Source organism: Tenrec ecaudatus, chromosome 13 (genome assembly GCF_050624435.1).
Source record: "Tenrec ecaudatus isolate mTenEca1 chromosome 13, mTenEca1.hap1, whole genome shotgun sequence".
In the NCBI taxonomy this organism is placed as follows: domain Eukaryota; kingdom Metazoa; phylum Chordata; class Mammalia; order Afrosoricida; family Tenrecidae; genus Tenrec; species Tenrec ecaudatus.
Window position 1 is genome coordinate 107,904,137 of NC_134542.1, and position 20,892 is coordinate 107,925,028.

Genomic DNA, 20,892 nt, shown 5'->3' on the forward strand with positions numbered 1-20,892 from the left:
ACTGAGGCTAGCAGACTGGCTTAAAAAAACATCAATCTGCTGCCCACAGGAGACACATTTCAACGCTATAGACAAAAATAGGCTGATAATCAAAGGCTGGAGAAAAGTATACCAAACAAACAGCAATCCAAAAAAAAAATAGGGATTACAATCCTAATCTCTGATAAAATTGACCTCAAAGTGTAAACCATAATAGGGGATAAAGACGGACACTAAATAATGCTCAAGGGAATGGTAGATAAAGAACCACTACGCATTTTAAACATATGTTACCTGAATGAGAGACCCAAGAAATACATCAACCAAGCACAACAAAAGATGAAAAAAGAAATCACAGCCTCAACAATTATAGTGGGTGACTACAATACACCACTCTCTTAGAAAGATAGATCACAGGGAAAGAAACTCAACAAGGAGGCTGGACATCTAAACACTACAATTAGACAATTTGACCTGATGGATATTTATAGCTTTTCATCCAAATAAAATAAAAATTCACATTCTTTTCATGCCCACATAGCACTTCTTCTAAGATAAACCACATGCTGGAGCATAAGGCGAATCTACATAAATTTAAACACGCTGATATCATACAGACCTCTCTCTCTGACCACTGTGCTATTAGGCTGGGAAATTAATAAAAGGAAGGCAAAGAAAACAAGAGCAAACTATTAGAGAATGAATAACTCTCTACTGCAAAAGGAGTGTGTACTGTTACAGATCAGAGATAAAATTAGGAACGTTCTAGAAAGCAACAAGAATGAGAACACGATGTACCAAAACTTATGGGACACAGCAAAGGCAGTTGTCAGAGGAAGTTTTATAGCAATACATGCACACCTGAGGAAGGAAGGGAGACTCATACTTGATATGCTGGAGCAACGTTTACTACAACTAGAGCAGTCAGCAGGACAATCCTACTACTAATAAAAGAAAAGAAATAATAAAAATCAGGACTGGGATTCAGGAGAGGGAAAATCAGAAAACTATGGAAAAAGTCAATACTGCTAAAAGTTGGTTATTTGAAATGATAATTGAAAGACCACTGGCAAACCTAACCAAAGAAAGGAGGGAACAAATTTCAATAGCAGGAATAAGGGATGAAAGAGGGGACATTACAACACACGCTACTGAAATAAAAAGGATAATTACACAATACTACGAAGGATTGTACTCCAATGAATTGAACAATTTGGAAGACATGGACAAATTCTTGGAAAATCAATCCCTCCTCAGCCTGTCCCCAAAGTATGTCAAGAATCTCAAAAGATCCATAACAATAGAAGAAATAGACTAGGTTATCAAGGGATTACCAACAAAAAATCCCCTGGACCAGATGGCTTCACAGGAGAACTCTACCAAGTATTTAGGGAAGAACTAACACCAATTCTACATAAACTCTTCCAGAACATAGAAAAGGTTGGCAAACTCCCAAACTCCTTCTATGAAGTTAGCATAACTGATACCAAAACTGGGCAAGGATCCGACAAGAACCGAGAAATACCGACCAATATCCCTAATGAACGTTGATGCAAACATCCTTAACAAAATATTGACCAAGAGAATACAATAGCATATAAAACAAATAATTCACCATGACCAAGCGGAATTCATACCAGGGGCTGAGGGATGGTTCCACATATGAAAGACCATTAATATCATTCACCATATTGACATGAAAAAATATAAGAACCACATGATAATACTAATGGATGCAGAAAACGCATTTGACAACATCCAGCATCAATCCTGTTTAAGGCACATGAGAAGATAGGAATAGAAAAAATATTCAAGACAATAAAAGCTATATGTGAAAAATCAACAGCCAACGTGGTATTCAATGGATAAAAGACTAACACAATCCCACTGAAAAAGGGTACCAGAAAGATTGCCCCTTGTCCCCATTCTTATTTCATATCATGCTGGAGGTTTCAACGAATAGCATAAGTCAAAGAAAAGACAACAAAGGTATTCGTCTGGGGAAGGAAGAGGTGAAACTATTGTTATTTGCAGATGATATGATTTTATATATGGAAAATCCCAAAAGCTCCACAAAGGGAATACTGGAAGCAATAGAGGAGTTTGGTAGAGTGGCAGGATACAAGATCAGCAAACAGAAGTCCATCAGACTGCTATACACATTGATAAGACCACAGAAGAGATGAAAAAGGTGATACCCTTCACAATAGACAAGCACAAATTGAAATATCTAGGCATATACCTGAATAAAAAAACAAAAGCTCTATATGAGGAACATTATTACAGAATCCAAGAGTGACCTCAAAAAATGGAAGAATATCCCATTCTCATGGATTGGAAGACTCAATATAGTAAAGATGACAGTTCTTTGCAAGGCACTATATAAGTTTAATGCAATCCCAATACAATTGCCCTCATATTTTTCAAAGAAATGGAAAAACCGATTACCAACTTCATATGGACCAGGAAGAAGCCCAGAATTAGCAGAGAAGTCTTCAAGAAGAAGGACCAGTAGGAGAGCTTGCTTTATCTTAAATTTGCACATATTATACAGCCACAGTGGTCAAAACTGTATGGTACTAGTATAATGACAGATAATCAGACCAATGGAAATGAACTGAAAACCCAGAAATAAAATCATCAGAATACAGACATGTGATCTTTAATAAGGAACCCCCAAAATATCCAATGGGAAACAGATGCCCTCTTTAACAAGTGGTGCTGGCAAAAATGTTTATCTACCCGCAGAAGAATGAAGCAAGACCCTTATCTCACTCCATGCAGAAAAATAAACTCAAGGTGGATCACAGACCTCGAGGTAAAACCCCAAACTATTAGGGCCATCAATGAGGGAATTGGGACCAACCTGAGAATTTTGGCACAGGGAATACATAGGCTATCAGAAACAGGGAAGGACACAAACACAGAGTAGTCACAAATTGACAAGTGGTATATACTGAAGATACAACATCCATGTACATTCAAAGATTTCACCAAGAGACTAATAAGAGAGACCACAGACTGGGAAAACATCTTTAGCAATGACACATCAGACAAAGGCCTTATTACAAAAATCTACAATACTCTGCTAGCTTCCAAAAAGAAAATAAACTAATTGACCACTGAGGAGGTGGGAAAAGGGCCTGAACAGAAGTTTCACATGGGCAGAAATCTGATTGGCCAACAAACATAGGAGAAAATGTTCCCAATCTTTACCCATAAGAGAAATGCAAATTAAAACAACAATGAGGTAGCACCTAAAACCCTCAAAGATATTCCAATTCAAAAATCCAGAAAGCAACAAGTGTGGGAGGGGCTGTGGGGAGACAGGAACTCTCATTCACTGCTGGTGGACTTGTAAGTATGTATGACCACTATGGAAATCAATTTGGCAATATCTAAAACAAATGGAAATTGAGCTACCATACGTCCCAGCAACCCCCCTATTGGGCATATACCCAGAAAAGACAAGAAACAAACCATGGCCAGACATCTGTGCACCAATGTTTATCACAGCGCAGTTCACAATTGCAAGGAGTTGGAAACAACCCAAATTTCCATCAGCAGATGATTGGATTAAAAAACTGTGGTATAAACATACAATGGAGTACTATGCTTCGCTAAAAAGCAGTGATGAACGTATGAAGCACATCACTGCCTGGGAAGAACTGGAGAAAATTATATACGAAGCCAAGTAAACCAAGCACAAAAGGACAAGTATAACATGAATCCGCTGAGGTAAGCTTAAAAAAAAAACAAAAGCAGCCCAGTTTGCCCAGCACCGCTCGCTTGCGTGGCTGGAGTCAAGATGGAGGAGTAAGTGCGAGAACCTTGCCCGTGGCGCATCGTGGACGACTGCAGCGGAGCCTTTACCATGGGCACCATAGGCGGTGGTATCTTCCAAGCCATCAAAGGTTTTCGGAATTCGCCAGTGGGAGTCAACCACAGACTACACGGGAGTCTGACCGCGATTAAGACCAGGGTGCCACAGTTGGGAGGCAGCTTTGCACTTTGGGGAGGCCTGTTTTCCATGATTGACTGCAGTATGGCTCAAGTCCGAGGCAAAGAAGACCCCTGGAACTCCATCACAAGTGGTGCCTTAACAGGAGCCATCCTGGCGGCAAGAAACGGTGGCATTCTCCTGGCTTTAATCGAAGGAGCTGGCATCTTGTTGACAAGATTTGCCTCCGCCCAGTTTCCCAATGGTCCTCAGTTTGCTGAAGATCCCTCCCAGATGTCGTCACCCCAGTTACCACCCTGACCTTTTTGAGACCACCGACAGTACCAGTAAGGACTGCTGCCCTGGAATTAGGCGAAAGAGCGGTAGTTCAAGAAGGATTTGGGAAGACCAAGTCCCAGTCCGTTTTTAAACCAATGGGGGGACAGCTACGCCCACACTGGCTCTCAGAAGACACTGAGCACCTTTGTTTTTCTTTTTCCTATTTAAAGGAACGTGGGTGGAAGTATTAAAGGATAAAAAAACATTTATTTATTCACATTCGGATTGCATTTGTGATCAAAATAAATGCCTAGTAGCATACATAGAAACATGTCTAGGTGCTTAGAAGATGAAGGACCAAAGGACAGATAGCAGTGAAATGTGGCCACCATTTCCTTGGGGACTTCTCTGCCTGGTTTTGTGTGTGCTGTTATTCAAACAATAAAAACTCCTGGAACTTGCTCTTTCTTTAAAAAAAAAAAAAAGCAAAAAAATTCAAAAGGGGCATACCAAAAAAGCTACTGTATGGCAGGGAGCAGACCAAATCCAGGGATATATATGGTAGCCAACTAACAAGGAGGTGGGGAAAGGAAAAAAAATTAAAATAAATGGGTAGTGTGGACACAGGGCACTAAACCACCCAAGGGGAGGGTATTGTTTATATCTCCACAGGGAAAGAGGGACCAGACTTCAATCTGATGCTCCAAGATGTAAATGCAGCATGCCTGTATGGAGTAGGGAACCAGGGGAGAGGTCTGAGGGGCTGGGACCAATCCCAGCTACTACGTGGACACCTGCCCTTACCCCCAGAAGAATTTATTTCAAAGGATAGCGCAGAATCTGCAGCTCTGGGAGAGGGACATATCTAATCAGAGCAAGGGAGCAGATGGAGGGGAAGGAGGAGAGAGTGGAGCACATCCTGCCTCACTAGGTCTTGAGGACCATGTTTCTAATTAGAGCAACCAGTACACAGGGAGGACCACATGGCCGGCCCCACTATGGACATGACGTCCCTCACAGACTCATAGCCCTACAGGGGACAACACCAGAGACACAGTGAGTGTAAGAATTGTGCCTGTTCTGATCCTGCAACACTGAGGGAAAACACTAAAGGGGTGCAACAGAACAGGAAGGGAACAGAGCGGCGAGGTCCCCAGGGAATGCTGAAGGTAGATCTTGGGGTCAGGGCATAGTGCCCCAACAGACTGCACTGGAAAACATGCCTAAAGGCCAACAAACAGTCCTTGACCTAACTACAAGCTTTTCTTTCTTGCTGTGTTTTGTTTTGACTTTTTTGTCATTGGTTTGCTGTATATTGTTGCTTGGTTTTGCTCTGTTTTGTTTTTGTGCATGTTATAATCTCTGCAGGTCTGTCTAAATAAATGATGGGACCGACAGTTCTGGGGAGACGTGGGAAAGGGGGATATGGGAGGAAAGGTAGTCGTGTTAACGAATCAAGGGACAAGGGAAAACAAGTGATCCAAATTGGTGGATAGGAGGGTGTAGGAGACCTGGTAGGGTGTGATCAAGGGTAATGTACCCAAGAGGAATTACTGAAACCCAAGTTAAGACTGAACATGATAGTGGAGCAAGAGAAAAGTCAAAGCAAATAGAGGAAAGAGCTAGGAGGCAATGGGTATTTATAGAGGTCTAAAAAAGGGCATGTACATATGCAAGTATATTTATATATGGGCGTGGGGAAATAGATCTCTGTGCATATATTTATAGGTTTAGTATTAAAGTAGCAGAAAGACATTGGGCCTCCACTCAAGTACTCCCTCAATGCAAGAATACTTTCTTCTATTAAATTGGCATTCTGTGATGCTTACCTTCCCAACACAACCCCTGAAGACAAAACAGGTGAATAAGCAAATGTGGTGAAGAAATCTGATGGTGCCCGGCTATCAATAGATGTTGCATCTGGGGACTTAAAGGCTTGAAGGTAAACAAGTGGCTCTCTAGCTAGCTTTGAAGCAACAAAGCCCACATGGAAGAAGCACACCAACCTGTGTGATCATGAGGTGCCGAAGGGATCAGGTATCAAGGCATCATCAGAACAAAAAAGCATATCATTGTGCAGTCACTTCCTTGATATAATCACTGAAGAAAAATGGGGGCATAAGCAAATGTGGCGAAGAAAGCTGATGGTGCCCCGTATCAAAAGATATAGCGTCTGGGGTCTTAAAGGCTTGAAGGTAAACAAGCGGCTATCTAGCTAGCTTAGAAGCAACAAAGCCCACATGGCAGGAGCACACCAGCTTGTGCCATCATAAGATGTTGAAGGGATCAACTATCAGGCATCATCAGAACAAAAAATCATATTGTACTTAATGAGGTGGGGAGTGCAGAGTAGAGACCCAAAGCCCACTTGTTAGGCCACTGGACATCCCCTTACAGAGTCCCCGGAAGACACGAGCCAGTCAGGGTATGATGTAGCAACGATGAAACCTACAAGTTTCCTCTAGTTCCTAAATGCTTCCTCCCTCCCCCTCCCCCACTCTCATGATCCAAATTCTACCTTACAAATCTGGCTAGACCAGAGGATGTACACTGGTACAGATAGGAAGTGGAAACACAGGGAATCCAGGGTGGATGATCCTTTCAGAACTAGTGGTGTGAGTTGCGATACTGGAATGGTGGGTTGGAAAGGGGGAAACAATTACAAGGAGCTACATGTGATCTCCTCTTTGGGGGATAGACAACAGAAAAGTGGATGAAGGGTGACGTCGGACAGGGCAAGATATGACAAAATAATAATTTATAAGTTATAAAGGGTTCATGAAGGAGGAGGGAGCTGGAAGGAAGGGGGAAAATGAGCTGATGCCAGGGACTAGGTGGAGAGCAAATGTTTTGAGAATGATGAGGGTAATGAATGTGCCCATGTGCTTTACACAATTAATGCCTGTATGGATTGTGATAAGAGTTGTATGAACCCCTAATAAAATGATTCAAAAAAAGAAAGTTCTGGATTGAGTGGGAGAAACAATGCATACACTTTCAAAGAATACCCGTAGCAAGGCTTTACTGTATACAAATTCAAGCAGATTCTTTAGGAGAGTCCCAAATTTATATCTTTTAGAAGTAATTTTAGTATGTTGCCAGAGTAGAGAACCAAAGGTAAAAGCAAAAAAAATTGTCATCTTTAAAATAATTTTCTTTTATTCTTTTGAAGGCCAGGGAATCACTGGAGGGTTCTGGAAACAGAGAGATGAGATCTGAGTTCCATTTTTAAAGAATCCCCTCTATTTCTTGTGTTTAGATTAGACTTTGGTGAAAGGGGATGAAGGGGAAGGAGGAAATGTAGTTTAGAGGCAATTGCCAAATACCAGCGAGAAATTACAGTGCCTGAATCCAGGTGGTAGCAATGAAATTAGAAGTAGCAATCATCTTGATGTAATTTGAAAGTTGCAGTCATATGATATAATTTGATTCTAGCTGATATGTGAAATATCAACAACAGAGAGCAGATGAAAATATCTACATGCTTTTTGGCCAGAACAGATGGAATAAAGGAATTCCTACTTACTAAAATCTGGAACACCATTGAACAGAAAATTTGGCAATATGGTAGGCTTTCATTTGAATGTACTACATCCATTTCAGATCTTTCAAGAAGTATAAATTCTTACTGACAAATCTATTTAAATTAGATATGTTACTTAGAGTTGAAGTAAAGATTTTTCAATACACAGTTTATATATATACTTTTTTCCATATAGACTTCTCCCTAGGATGAGGTAACCTAGGGAGGTAAGGGTTTTCAGAAAACAGATGTCAGAACAGGGCTCAAGGCCAGCTTGATTTTCAGAGCTTCAAGAGATGATGATAAAGCAGAAAAACAAACGAGAAAAGATTGTTGATGGAGAAAAATATACAGCAACATGAGAAAAGTGCGATAGGAGCAAAGTGCAGAAAATACTGCAAAAAAGAACAGCAAATTAACTGTGTCAAATGCTATTGCAAGTTTTGAAAAATGTGGACTTAAATTGACCATTAAAGTTAGTAACATCAATCTCACGATTGGCCTTGGTAAGTTCTAGCTGACAGAGTCTGGTGAAAGAAGGCTTAAGAGACAGTGAGAAGGAAATAATTGCCCCAACTACCACTGAATCAATTATTTTTGTTGTTTTTTAAAAATCATTTTATTGGGAGCTCTTACAAATGTTGTAACATTGCAATTAGATCAAATTTAGTTGTACAATAGTTGCTGCCATCAGTTTCAAATATTTTTCTTTCATCTTGAAATCCTTGATATCAGTTCCCCTTAACCCCCCTCCCCCACCTCCAGAGACCCTTATTGTTATGTTATATATTATTATTATTATATTCTGTGTCTTACACCACCTAATATACCCGTCCACCTACAATTCTGTTATTCATTCCCCTCGAGTGGGATTATGCAGTTATGATTGCTATCAGCTTCCCCTTCCTCCCTCCCCCCCCCTTCCCATACCCTCAGGGAATCATTACTCCAGTTACTGTTTCTGAAGGGTTATCTGTCTTGACTTTCATGCATCAAATGAACTTAATTATACATATTAACATACTCATGTCTAACAAGATTAATGCGGAACTATGAAAGAGCTAGAGGATAGTTATGTGTTTCATCAGTGTTTTACTTCACCCTTCACTTAAAATCCCTTCTATATGGCCCTTCTGCAAGGGACTTTCCAATTAGCTTACATTACAGGTGACTTTTGGGTCTCCACTACATCTACGCTCCTTCACTTCAATTTGATTGCTGTGTTTTGAACTTCTGATACCTATTCCCTTTGACACCTCATGATCACACAGGCTGGTGTGCTTCTTCCATATGGGCTTTCTTGCTTCTCTGCTAGATGGCCGCTTGTTTTACTTCAGGCCTTTAAGGCCACAGACGCTATAGCTTTTGATAGTGAGGCTCATCCGCTTTCTTCACCACATGTGTTTGTGCACCCATTTTGCCTTCAGAGATGGTGTCGGGAAGGTGAGTATCTTAGAGTGCCACATTATTAGAACAAACCGTCCTTGTACTGAGGTCATATTTGAGTAAAGGCCCCAAATCCATTTGCTTCCTTGTTGTACTTAGTGATTCAATTCTTGCTCATAGCAACTCTGTAGGACCAAGTAGCACTGCTCCTTGGATTTGCTGAGCCTGTAAGACTTTACAGGTTCAGAAAGTCTCATCCTTCTTGTGAATAGCCACTGGAAGATTTGAACTGCTGACCTTATGGGTACCACCCCACTATGCCATCAGGACTCCTTTTCTAGCATATAGTGGCCCTATGAGGACAGTAGAATTGCTTTATGTTGGGTTTTTAAGAATATGAATCTTTGCTGAAGCTGGCTACAGTCTTTTTCCTAGAGTGGTGGATGGCTCTGAACTGCCAACCTTTCACCTAGTACCCCTGTGGTCAGCACACTGTACCACAGTGCTTCGTAGGGAAAGCATTAAAAACCACACCACTTTGTATGGAAAGCAAATAAAACCCACTGTCATTCAACTCATAGGAACGCTACATAAGGTTTCCAGGAGTAAATCTTCATGAGAGCAAGTGGCTTGATTTTATTGTGTGAAGGGCTGGTGGGTTTGAACCACCAGCAGATCAGTTAGCAGCCTAATGCCTTATCCGAAGTACCCCCAAGGCTACTTACGGAAAGATGTGGAGACTTCAAACATCAGCCACTGGATGTTTTCTCTAAAGAGGAGAGAAGCGAGGCTTTTACCAAAGATCTGTGACTTTTTATGCTTTTGGTTTTTTACAGGTGCATTTTTCTTGTCATTATTGGTAGAAATTATATACTAATAAATAGATCATTTGTTATAAATTCTGAAAATATTGTTCTTTATATTTGTTCACCTTTGGCAATTGTCTGCGGTAGTACCAATATTTAAAGGGAGGAGGCAAACAGAGAATTAGACCAAAATACAATAAGAATTTATAATCAGCTACATAGAATAAGATCCAGGTGTTACTACAGAGGAGGTTCCATGGGAAAACAAGAGGGTCAGTCAGCTTGAGAAGTCAAGCCAAAGCAGGGTCACTGGATACAATCAATCAGATATTCATATCAATTCCAGAAGGATTTCAATAAACTAGATGTTGGGTGGGATTCCTATGCAATTGTCTTCTCTGGAATTTATTGGGTTTTTAGAGAAGGTAAATTTTTGTTGCAGTTGGAAATAGAAAATAGAAGAGGAAGAGAGGAAGCAGGGTGTGTTTTTGGTTATAGGCCGTGACCTTCCCCTCTTACCTTGCACATCTCAGGAACACCAATGCCCTCAACACTCTCCCAAGTGTCTTGTTGAGCATTTTCAATGACGAATCACTCTATCTGCACATCTGGAGGATCCAGGGAAGAGAAACCAGAGAGACTGCTCAGCACCGTGCAGTCAATTCTGACTCGTAGCCACCATCTGGAATAGAGTAGAAGTGTCTCTTTGAGCTTCCGAAATTTTAAATCTTTACAGGACCAGGTAGTCTCACCTTTCTCCTATTAAACAATTGGGAGCCTTAGACTTCTGACCTTGTGGTGAGCAGGTGAGTGCATAGCCCACTGAGCCACCAGGAGGGAGAAAAGGAAGGCAGTTACCTGTCCATCTCTTTTAAAATAGTGACTGGTATACGCATTAGAGACCTGCTACATGAAAGCGTTAGGTCTTGAAAATAATATTGCCATCATGGCATCAATGTGCACATTTCTGAAGAAGATAAAAACAAAACCAAAAAAATTAACTTGTGTAGCTGTCTGGCCAGAAATTTGAAGAAATCCACACATGGATTTTATCATTTAAAATTTCAGTCACTTGAATGCATACTCTTGCCACAGAAACCCAGAGCCCTCTTCAACTATATAATCGCAACAACTCTTCTATTGCCATCTGCCATGAAAATGATATTCACGGAAAAAGAACCAGATGTGGTAAACAAATTAACACGTGCACCATTGTCAATTACTGCTGTTTTAAAGTGTATAAGTGACATGCCAATTAATGCCTGTGAACAGCTGGTTTTAAAGAGTATGGAATTTGATTACTTTGCCTCATAAATGGACAACCCCACAGATGTTCCAGGTTGTGCTAAGTTGTTGGCATTTGTAAGCTATATTTTGGAAAACACTATGAATGAAGGCATGCTGTTTTTGCAAAACTTTGCTGGATGTCATAACAGAAGGGGCTAAAGAAAGTCTAGGATATTTCGAGGGACAACCCACCCTTCAAGATTAGGATGAACTAGAGTTCATATGCATATAGTAATAAGGCCTCAAACAGTTAAATGAATTTGGGGTGGGAGGAAATATCCCGTTGCCTAATGCTTTCAGGATATATTGTGCTATCTACTGGGATCATTTAAATGATCATCTCTGTGAAGAAGCATGCGAAGGAAAAAACATCACTTGTTCAATCTCTCCATGCATATCTCTGAGGGCATTGATTGAATACTTTTAAAGGCGATTCATTGAAATCATTCAAGTGTTACATTTTCTTCTTTATGAGAACTCAACCTTAGAAGATAATTATTAATCCACTAATGTTAAAAAGTCAGCTTCCTAGTACATTCTTTTCTTTTCACACCTTTTGTATGGTATAAATATTCTTAAGACAAAGAGATTTATCATGATCATTGATGACAAAATTGAGCCTGCCAGGGAAGCAGTGTTAGTCAATATTTTTCTTAGATAAAAGATAATCACCAATCATATTTATTATTTAATAACTATTTAAAAACAAAACTTGAAAATGCTGTGTGTAAGAAACTAAAATTACCTTTCTGAAGCAAATTATTAGGTTTCTTTCCCTATTATTTTATATTTACAGATAGTATTTTTCATATTCATCTTCAAATGTGAACACTTCGCTCTTTGTCAAAATGGCATTGAACCTTGTGAATGACACAGTGGCTGTATCAATGGGCTCAGGCATGGGAACCCTTGTGAGGATGGCATAGGACCAGGCAGCATTTCACTCTGTTGTGTCACTATTGGGAGGAGCTGACTCAACTTGAGGGCACTTAATAGCAACAACAAGGACCCAGTGCCACAGAAGCCCAGCTCATTATTGACAATTCAAAAGTTAAAATATATATTCATTTATGTATAGCACTATTGGAGAGAAAATAATTTAAAATGTTAGAGAATTATTATAAGTACGATAATTAAGTAGTATACATCTACAACTATGATTGTTAACTAAAAAAAAGAAGATTCTAGTGTTAGAAGCAAAGGAAAAAGTAATTAGCTTTCCAATCCATCCAAAACAACTGGAATTCATAGAGAAAAAATTCAAAATTATACATTATCCTAAGGAATAATGTGTTCACTTCTGGAGTTTTCTACATAGCTCCAAAGAATCACTTCTTTAGCTGTAAAATATATACTTTTCAAAGGAGGGAAACATTGACATCCATGCTTATATTTCACTATATACTGCTGACCCCAGGTTATGAATTGGATGTCAACTCAAGTTACCTCAACTCAACTCATTGCTATTGAGTCAAGTCGATCTAGACCCATAGCTACCCTATAGGACAGGGAAGACTGTCCCCTTGAGTTTCTGTGCTTGGAACACATTAGAGCGTATAAAGCCCTATCATTCTCCCACAGAGGAGCTGGTGATTTCAAACTGCTGATCTCGCAGTCCAATGAGTAACTACTGCACCACAGAAATTTGCCCAAGGCAATATGACCACATTACCTGGCCAAGGAAATGAAGGCTGATACAAAGACTAAAAGGGTTATTTATTTTCATCTGCATTAATTAACCTTTCATTAGTATGTAGTAGAAGGCTGCACACTTGTTTTAAAATATCCAATGCAAATGTCACCTTATATTAAAAACCAAACTCACTGCCATTGAGTCAGTGCTTACTCAAAGTGACCCTACAGAGCAGGGTAGAACTGCATCTTATATGGAAAGTAGTAAATGAACTATTTGGTTTTGCCTTGCAGGCACTCAGATAGCACATGTTAGATGGTGACCGAATGAATGATTGAAAACACAGATAGATAAATCGAGCGTCTTGAGCCATAAAGTGAGTTTAAGCGAAACAATAATTGCTATAGAGGTACACACTGCATCTCATTGTAAATTATTTTGTGATTTGGGAGACCTTGTTCTCATGGTTGGCTAGTTTCTATTTCAGTTTATGGTATAGTGCATTCACGTTCTTTCTTTCCAGGGTTTCATCTTTTTAGTGGATCTGTGGTATTGGAGACATTTTTTTAGTTTCTTCAATATACTTTTTTGGGGGGGGGTGGGGGGTAGGGAAATCGACATGCATGTATATGGGCACATGGATGTCAGCTGCCATGTGGCTTATGAAATCAGAGTGGAGACAGCTCTCACTGATATGAAATTTATGACATTCTAAGTGTCATGTAAAAATAGTAATAAAAAACCCAAACTCACTGTCATCTAGTTCATCCAGCTCCTCACAGTGGCCCCATAGCACCGATCACTGCTCCAGTGGCTTTCAGAGGCTCCACATCTTTGCCCAGGCTGGTGGATGTAAACCCCAGGCCTTGTGATTACCAGCAGAACTCATAACCCATGATGCCACCAGAGCTCCTGAAAACAGCGATACTGATTATGATTTGTTTTGTAACAAACTTTTCCCTCTAACAGGACTAGGATGAGGGCGAAGAGGCACCCATCTCCATGATCAAAATAAGTACTGATTTATCTCAATAGATTTTAAACACACAAAAATGAATGAAATAACCAGGAAGAACAAGATCTCAACATTTTAACAAAATAAAGTATCAGTATTTCTGATTTTTTTTCTTTAGCCTCCAAGATAACTCAGCATAGCATTTTTAATGTTTAAAGTAGATAGTTCACTTACTCCATTTCTCTAGAGAACACGAAGGCATTAATTCTAAGTGGATTCCCCAGTCTTCCCTTGTTTTCACTGTATTGGTATTCATTGATAGTTAGGTTATTAATTGGCAAAGCACTTCTAGACTTCAATTCATCTGATGTTTGCTTACAGTTACCCTCAGGGTGTACCTCTTTGACGGGAATGTCATGGACACAGGACTGTGAGCGCTAAGCATTGAAAAGCAATGATGTCACTCTGAAGACTAAGACGTGCCTGACCAAAGTCCTATTATTTTCAATGGAAAGCTGGACAACGACTAGTAAGACCACAGAAAATCGATGCATTTGAATTATGGTAAGGCCAAAGAATATTGAAAGCTCCTGGACTCCCAGCAAAGCAAGCACATCTGTTTTTGAAGTACAGCCAGAATGCTTCTTGGAAGTGAAAATGGCAACCCTTGCTTTGGCATATCAGGGGAAATCAGTCCCTTACAGGGCTTCCCAACCTTCTCAACCATAACATTATTTTCGTTGTTACTTCCTAACTGTAATTTTGCTTCTCATATGAATCAGGCAACCCCTTTGAAAGGGTCGTTCAGCCCCCAGAGGGGTCACAGCCCACCCATTGAGAACTGCCGCTTTAAAAGGCCATTGTTCTGGGTAAAGTGGAAGCTCAGCTGAAAGAAAGAGGATGACTCTCAGCAAAGTGGATTGACAAAGTGGCAGTCACAATGGACTCTAACATAACAGTGAGGAGATTGGCACAGGACGGGGCAGTGCTTCCTTCCGTGGAACACAGGTTTGCTTTGAGTGTGACCCATGGGGTGGCATCTGACAGCAACAATCCTGTGCTGAACAATTTGAAAACATGCCCTTTCATGAAATGAGCAGAAAATGGAAGGGGAAGAGAGAGAGTAAAGCGGTGCATTTAAACAAAGGGAGGGTGATAGTCTCTTAGGATTGCATTCTTGTTGCTTAAGAGCTATTTTTATTCACTACCCTTGTGTGTTCATTCATAGCAACACAAGTGATAGTCTCATGTTCTCACTCAGCCACATCAATGGAATGATCGAAACAAACTGAGTGAAGTAGTCACAGTCCATATGCACCTCAAAAATCTATAAAATATACAAGTTTTAAAATGCCCTTAAAGAGCTATTGTTATGAGACAAAATGATTGGAAATAATTTCTCAAGTTATTTATTTGATGGAATAATTTCTCCATTGACAGTGATTAATTAAAATATTTAATCTTATTAGCCAATATTGTATTTTCCAGTGAACAAAACCAAATGACATATTACTGTGAAAAAATAAAAGAATAAAGATTTGCTGTATATAACATTACACTTTATAGGGGAAGTTATGTTTGAAAAATGTTCTCCTACTTACTCTTCTTCAAAACTTTATTTCATTTTTATTTTCAGGGTTTTCATTACTGAGTATGTTCTTGGCCTTTTAAATTTATTTGAGCATGCAGTACAAGGGCAGAAAATTATTGAGTATGGCTCTTATAGCCAAAGCTTCTAGCTTCTACCAAATGACCTTTTCCTCTGCATGTGTCTGCTAACAAGGTGAGGGAAAATACTGATGGGACTCACCTGTTCATAATTGAACTGGAGTTTCTGGAATAAGATCCTGCTGTGTATAAAATGACCCCTCTGAGAAGCTGGGGGAGGAATCTCTTTACCAGAAAAAGCCAGGAGTGGAGGATATCCTCTGGACCCAAGATCCCTGCCCAGTGAAACTGCTCCATCCAGAAGACAGCAATGCCATCGGAAGAGCAGCAGCAGAACCAGGAGCCAGAGCATGGAACTGGGATGGATTTCTGAAACCACTTAGCAAGTAAAGGTGAGTGCTTTTGTGCGGGAGGCTGGCTTGAAGAGCAGGGTGTCTCTGGACACTTAAATGGGATAGTTGGGCTTGCACTGAAGTGGTGCGGAGCCTCATTAGGCTTAGGCTTCCTGGAGTGGGGCCCTTATGGGCAACTAATTCAGGGAGCTTGAACTGAATGCCTTGAGTTGAGGCTTACAGTAGAACGGTATGTCCTTTTGTGTAATTATTACCAGACCAGAAATATCTTTGTAACATGTCCTGATAAACAACTATCCTAAGCATTTCTCACTGGCATCCCAGTTTATCTGCCTTAATAAACCTTTCAATAATGAATGTTGTCTGGGAGTTTTGTGTAGCCATTGTAATGGACATTAGAAGCCAGAGAAGTAAATAGAGAACAACACATGCACATGTGTGCTTGCACGAGTGTATACCTTACTTTATGCTTACTGAATATATCAGAAATATGAGTCAGAGTGAAAAGCTGTGCCCTTGCATATTGACAAGTCTGATTTTAGGATGTGAACAGGAACGCCATATTGCAAAATGGTCCACATTCTGTAGAACTCCCATGACAAAGTTATTATAGCTAAATTGCTTCATAATCAAATCCTTCCTTGCCTCTTTAGATGGCATACTGGGGAGGAGAACAAGGGCTCAGCTGTGATTACTATGAGGGAAATCTCACCATTCCCTCTCTACCAATTCTATCCTTCATTCCGTAGAAGTGTCTTTGGATCTAGATAAGCACTCCTGAAAGCTGGAGACCACATAACTTCATGTTCTGAGTTGACTGTGTGGGCAATCACAAATAATAGGTATGTTCTGAGTTGACTGTGTGGGCAATCACAAATAATAGGTATGCTTGGGAAGAATGGGAATTCTATAACCCTTCATGTGTTCATGCGGATACTCTATCGGGGACCAGAGCCAGGTGTGCACACTCTGGTTTAGAACCAGGAAAGGTGAGCATCAAGGTTGTACCCCCCCACCATAATTTATTCCATCTTTAATACTGTGCAAATAATCAGAGAAGCTGGATTTTATGAGGAAGAATTCAGTGTGAGAATTGGAAAGAATGCTTAGTAACCTGAGGTATGACACAACCTTGCTTCCCAAAGTGAGCAGGATTTCAGCCTTTGGTATGAATTGCAACTTAATGTAAAGAAAACAAAAAATGTGTTGTTTTAATGAATGTTCTTTCTTCTCTGGACATTATGTTGGTAAAGTAGAGGAGCAGTGTATTAAAGGAAGGTAGACTGACCCAGTGGCTACAACAATAGGCTAAAACATACAAACAATTGTGAAGATAATACAGGACCGAGTAATGTTTCATCCTCTGGTACATAGAACCAACTGGGCAGCACCAACCAACAACAAAATCCAGAGATTCACTTCCCAAGAAGATATGCCTAACGGACCAAAGGAGAGGATTTTGTTCTCCAATGGCTGTCTTCATAGCCAGATCATTTACCCATGTGCTTCTGAGGTACACCAACAACCAGTTGTCATCCAGGCACCTCGGGGCAGCCTCATGTGCCTCAGAGTAGAACTGTGTCATAGGTTTGCAATGACATCTTTCCAAAGCAAATTGTCAGGTCTTTATGTGGAGGTGCCTTTCTGTGGACCCAACCCACCTCCATTTAGAAAACAGGCTGTTGACTGTTTGTAACAGGTAGGGGCTCCACCACACAGACACAGAGGGAGGATTAGAAAGAAATGGCCGTGCTGACAAAGAGGGAGCTGATTGGGACCACTTGACCCCCATCATTTGGCAAAGTAGAATGTACATAGAAAATGGACTAACTTCATCAGTAATAGACTGTAGGATGGATTGATGCTGGTTGGAGAGGAGTGCACTTAAAATAGGTCTATACAGTGTTCCCACATTGGAAATATATAGAATATCTCTGGGGCTTCTTAATGTCTTATTAGGTGAGCCCGAAGAAATCTAGCATTTTGTCAACTGTTGCAGGGTAGGCCACTGAGGCCAGTGTCAGTTTCTGGAGAAGCAACCATGCTCTTCCAGTGAAGTCAAGGGGCACTGATTGTTCCATCTTTCCATCCTTCCAAACAAGCTGAAGACCTATTGCTAGAAAATAAGGACAGGAAGTTGTGTGAAGTGATTCTCTACTTCCTGTTTTTTTAAACACAATCAAAATCACTGAAGTAGTAAGAGATGTTACCTAGACTGGTGGAAAGAAGAAATGTAAAGGAAAGTTTAAAGTAAAGCATCTACAATAATAGAATTTAATTTTAAATATTAAAATGAAACTATTTTCATTACTGACTGGGAATTACTGAAAATTGACTAAAACACTAAGGAACTCACTACCTAGCAGCATATGCATCAGAATTTTTTTTGTTTATTTCACCAAAATGGATATTCTTTAATAAACTGTCTAGACTGGTTAAATAACCCTAGATATTCACTTACACTTTTGAGGTTCAGAGTCTGATACATGACTTTAAATTTAGACAGCTAAAGTTATAAGCAATGGAAATCCATGAAGGATAACAAAGAGCTGACAGGGTGGAAATTCAATCAGTAAGGAAGAGAAAGGGCGTGCTGTATGGATCTGAAGGTCAACATTGTCTGGTAAAAGGCCTCAGCTGAACTCAGGCAGGAGAAGAATGCTGATCTAAGACGTATCTCCAGCATTGCGAGTTAGGCAGTGGCATTGCATGATGAGAGATAACCAAGACCAGTAGCACCTAAGGAAGAGTGGTGCTATCTCCATGTTATGAGAAACTTACAGCCAAATGTCCAAAAGCACAGCCTGTTTTAGACTGAAGAGAGTCATAAGCTTAAGACTTCAGAGTCCTACAAGAAAATCACACTGAAATATTGTTACAGTACATCTCATTGCATTCAACAATTATAACCAAGGATCAAACCTAGAGCTAGTTGATCAGTCTACAGAAGTGAACAAGAAGCAGGGATACACCGACATCAAGTTGATTCCTATTCCTGGTGACCCCATGTGTGACAGAATAGAACTGCCCCACAGTGTTGTCTAGGCTGTCATCTTCGTGACCGCTGAATGCCAGGCCTCTGTCATGCTCCTGGCTGTGTTGACACTGTCAGCTTGCAGTGGGATCTGCTGTGCTCTCCATGAACTTTGATTTCCTTAAAACATTTATAACCATCTAGAGGAACAGATTGTGATACTTCCTCCTTTCTCCAGATAGATAGTTTTAACAAGTACCAAGAAAGTCGTGTTAAATATTAATAATTATGTGACCTTTAAGAGATTTGAAGCTATAGAATTTTTTACATTGTGGAACGTTGTACTGTTCATTAAAACAGGACCATTTCTAACAAATGACTAACAGAAGTGAGTGTCTTTCCCACAAATGCATACCTCACCCAGAGTAGGTATGGAATTACTCTGCTTTTGTCCTTTCCATCACGTCTTTGCTCTCCAAAAAGTGTTAAAAAAAATAACATCTAAGATTTCAAGGCAGTTCCCTAGAGAAGTTTTTTTTTTGTTAATCTGTCTAGTATAATAACAGCAATTACAGTTTACTTGTAAAAAATGGTCTTGGATGGAAAGATTTGTATTTCCTTTTCTATGCAATACTGTTAACAAAGGAGTGCATTTTGAAAACTTGCTGTGAATATTTCTTCAAGTTGATAAAAATTCACTTGATAGAATAGATTTAAATTTTTACTATCAGTTATTTTTTCATATGTGTTATTATTATTATTCGTTTCTGTCTAGTTGGCTCAGATTGATGGTGACCTTGTATATAACCGAACAAACGTTTCCTGGTGTTGTGCAGTCTTCGTGATCGCTGTGTTGTTTTAGCTTTGGTATTTAGAGGTAGGTAGTTACATGAGAGCAGCCCTGGAGCTGTAGTGGTTTGAAACCATCAGCCCCACCAGCTGTCTGCTCCCATCAGCAGTTACCATCTCTGAAACCCACAGGGCATCGCTCTGAGTCAGCGTTGACTCGATGGCATGAGAGGGAGTTCTATGAGAAATTCATTATGGGAGTTCAAGTGTGCACTCCAATTCCTGCCATTAAACCACTTTACTCATTTTAAAAGGAGAAACAGGAGTTGTAGGAGAGGTGAGACTTGTGTTCTGTCTGTCACCCACTATGCACGCAGCTGTGATCATGCTCACTGAGTGTCCCCTTCAGAATCTCTGTGATGAAGGCCACATAGAATGGAAACAGAGAGAAAATGAGAGGTGTTAGGCCACAGATGAACGTTGAGTTGGGTCACAAGAAGAGGATGATGATGAACGGCAGTTTCCACCAATACACTGTTCTTCTGCCTGAGAGACCTGTGAAGACTGACTTCCCCTTTACTTCCTTTTCACCCTGCCATGCGACTTTTGGCAAGACACTATCTTGCCCCTTTAATCGGCAGTTTTCTCATCTATAAAAGGGGGGTGATGACAATATTGATCTCAAATGTTATATTGAGAATTCAAAGAAATTGTGGGTTACACCGCTTAATGGAAGGTTTGGCAAATAGTGCTCTGATGATGATTCTGTATGGTGAATGAACCCAGCCTTCAGCCTGCGGTCATTAAAACACACGCATATCAATATGAGACATAGTCCTACATAACCATTTGATGCAGTGAGCCCTCAGAAACCACTTTACCTATTGTATGTAATTGGTTTTCTGAGGCCAGCAGGTGAATAATACCTTTCAATCATGTGCATTATAACAAAGTGATGGCCTCATACTCTAATAATGCAGTATATATATATAAATATATTTAAACAGATAAAGAAGAAAAATGCAAGCACAGATAAAAAGCCACAGGAGTCACATGCTCTCTGAGTTTCTGCTTTCAAGCACAATGTTCAGAATTATAAGACCTGAAAGAATAGATTCCGTTTTTAATGATCAGGTCATTAGACAACTTGAGCATAGGATTTCTGTTCTCATTTTATTATTGCCATTACTTGATAAGATACATGTGAGTTGCAGTTATTTATCTTATTAATATCCTTCAACTTAATATCTATAAAAATAGAAGGTTGAAAAATTAGCAATAGAAAGTAAGCATTTAGGTTTGAGAAAGCATAAATCCACC

At 40.0% G+C, this 20,892-nt stretch overlaps 1 pseudogene; it reads left to right on the forward strand.

Moving 5' to 3' along the window:
• Nucleotides 1-3,783: 3,783 nt before the first annotated feature.
• LOC142424383 (mitochondrial import inner membrane translocase subunit Tim17-A pseudogene) lies at nucleotides 3,784-4,322 on the forward strand (annotated as a pseudogene).
• The last annotated feature ends 16,570 nt before the right edge of the window (nucleotides 4,323-20,892 follow it).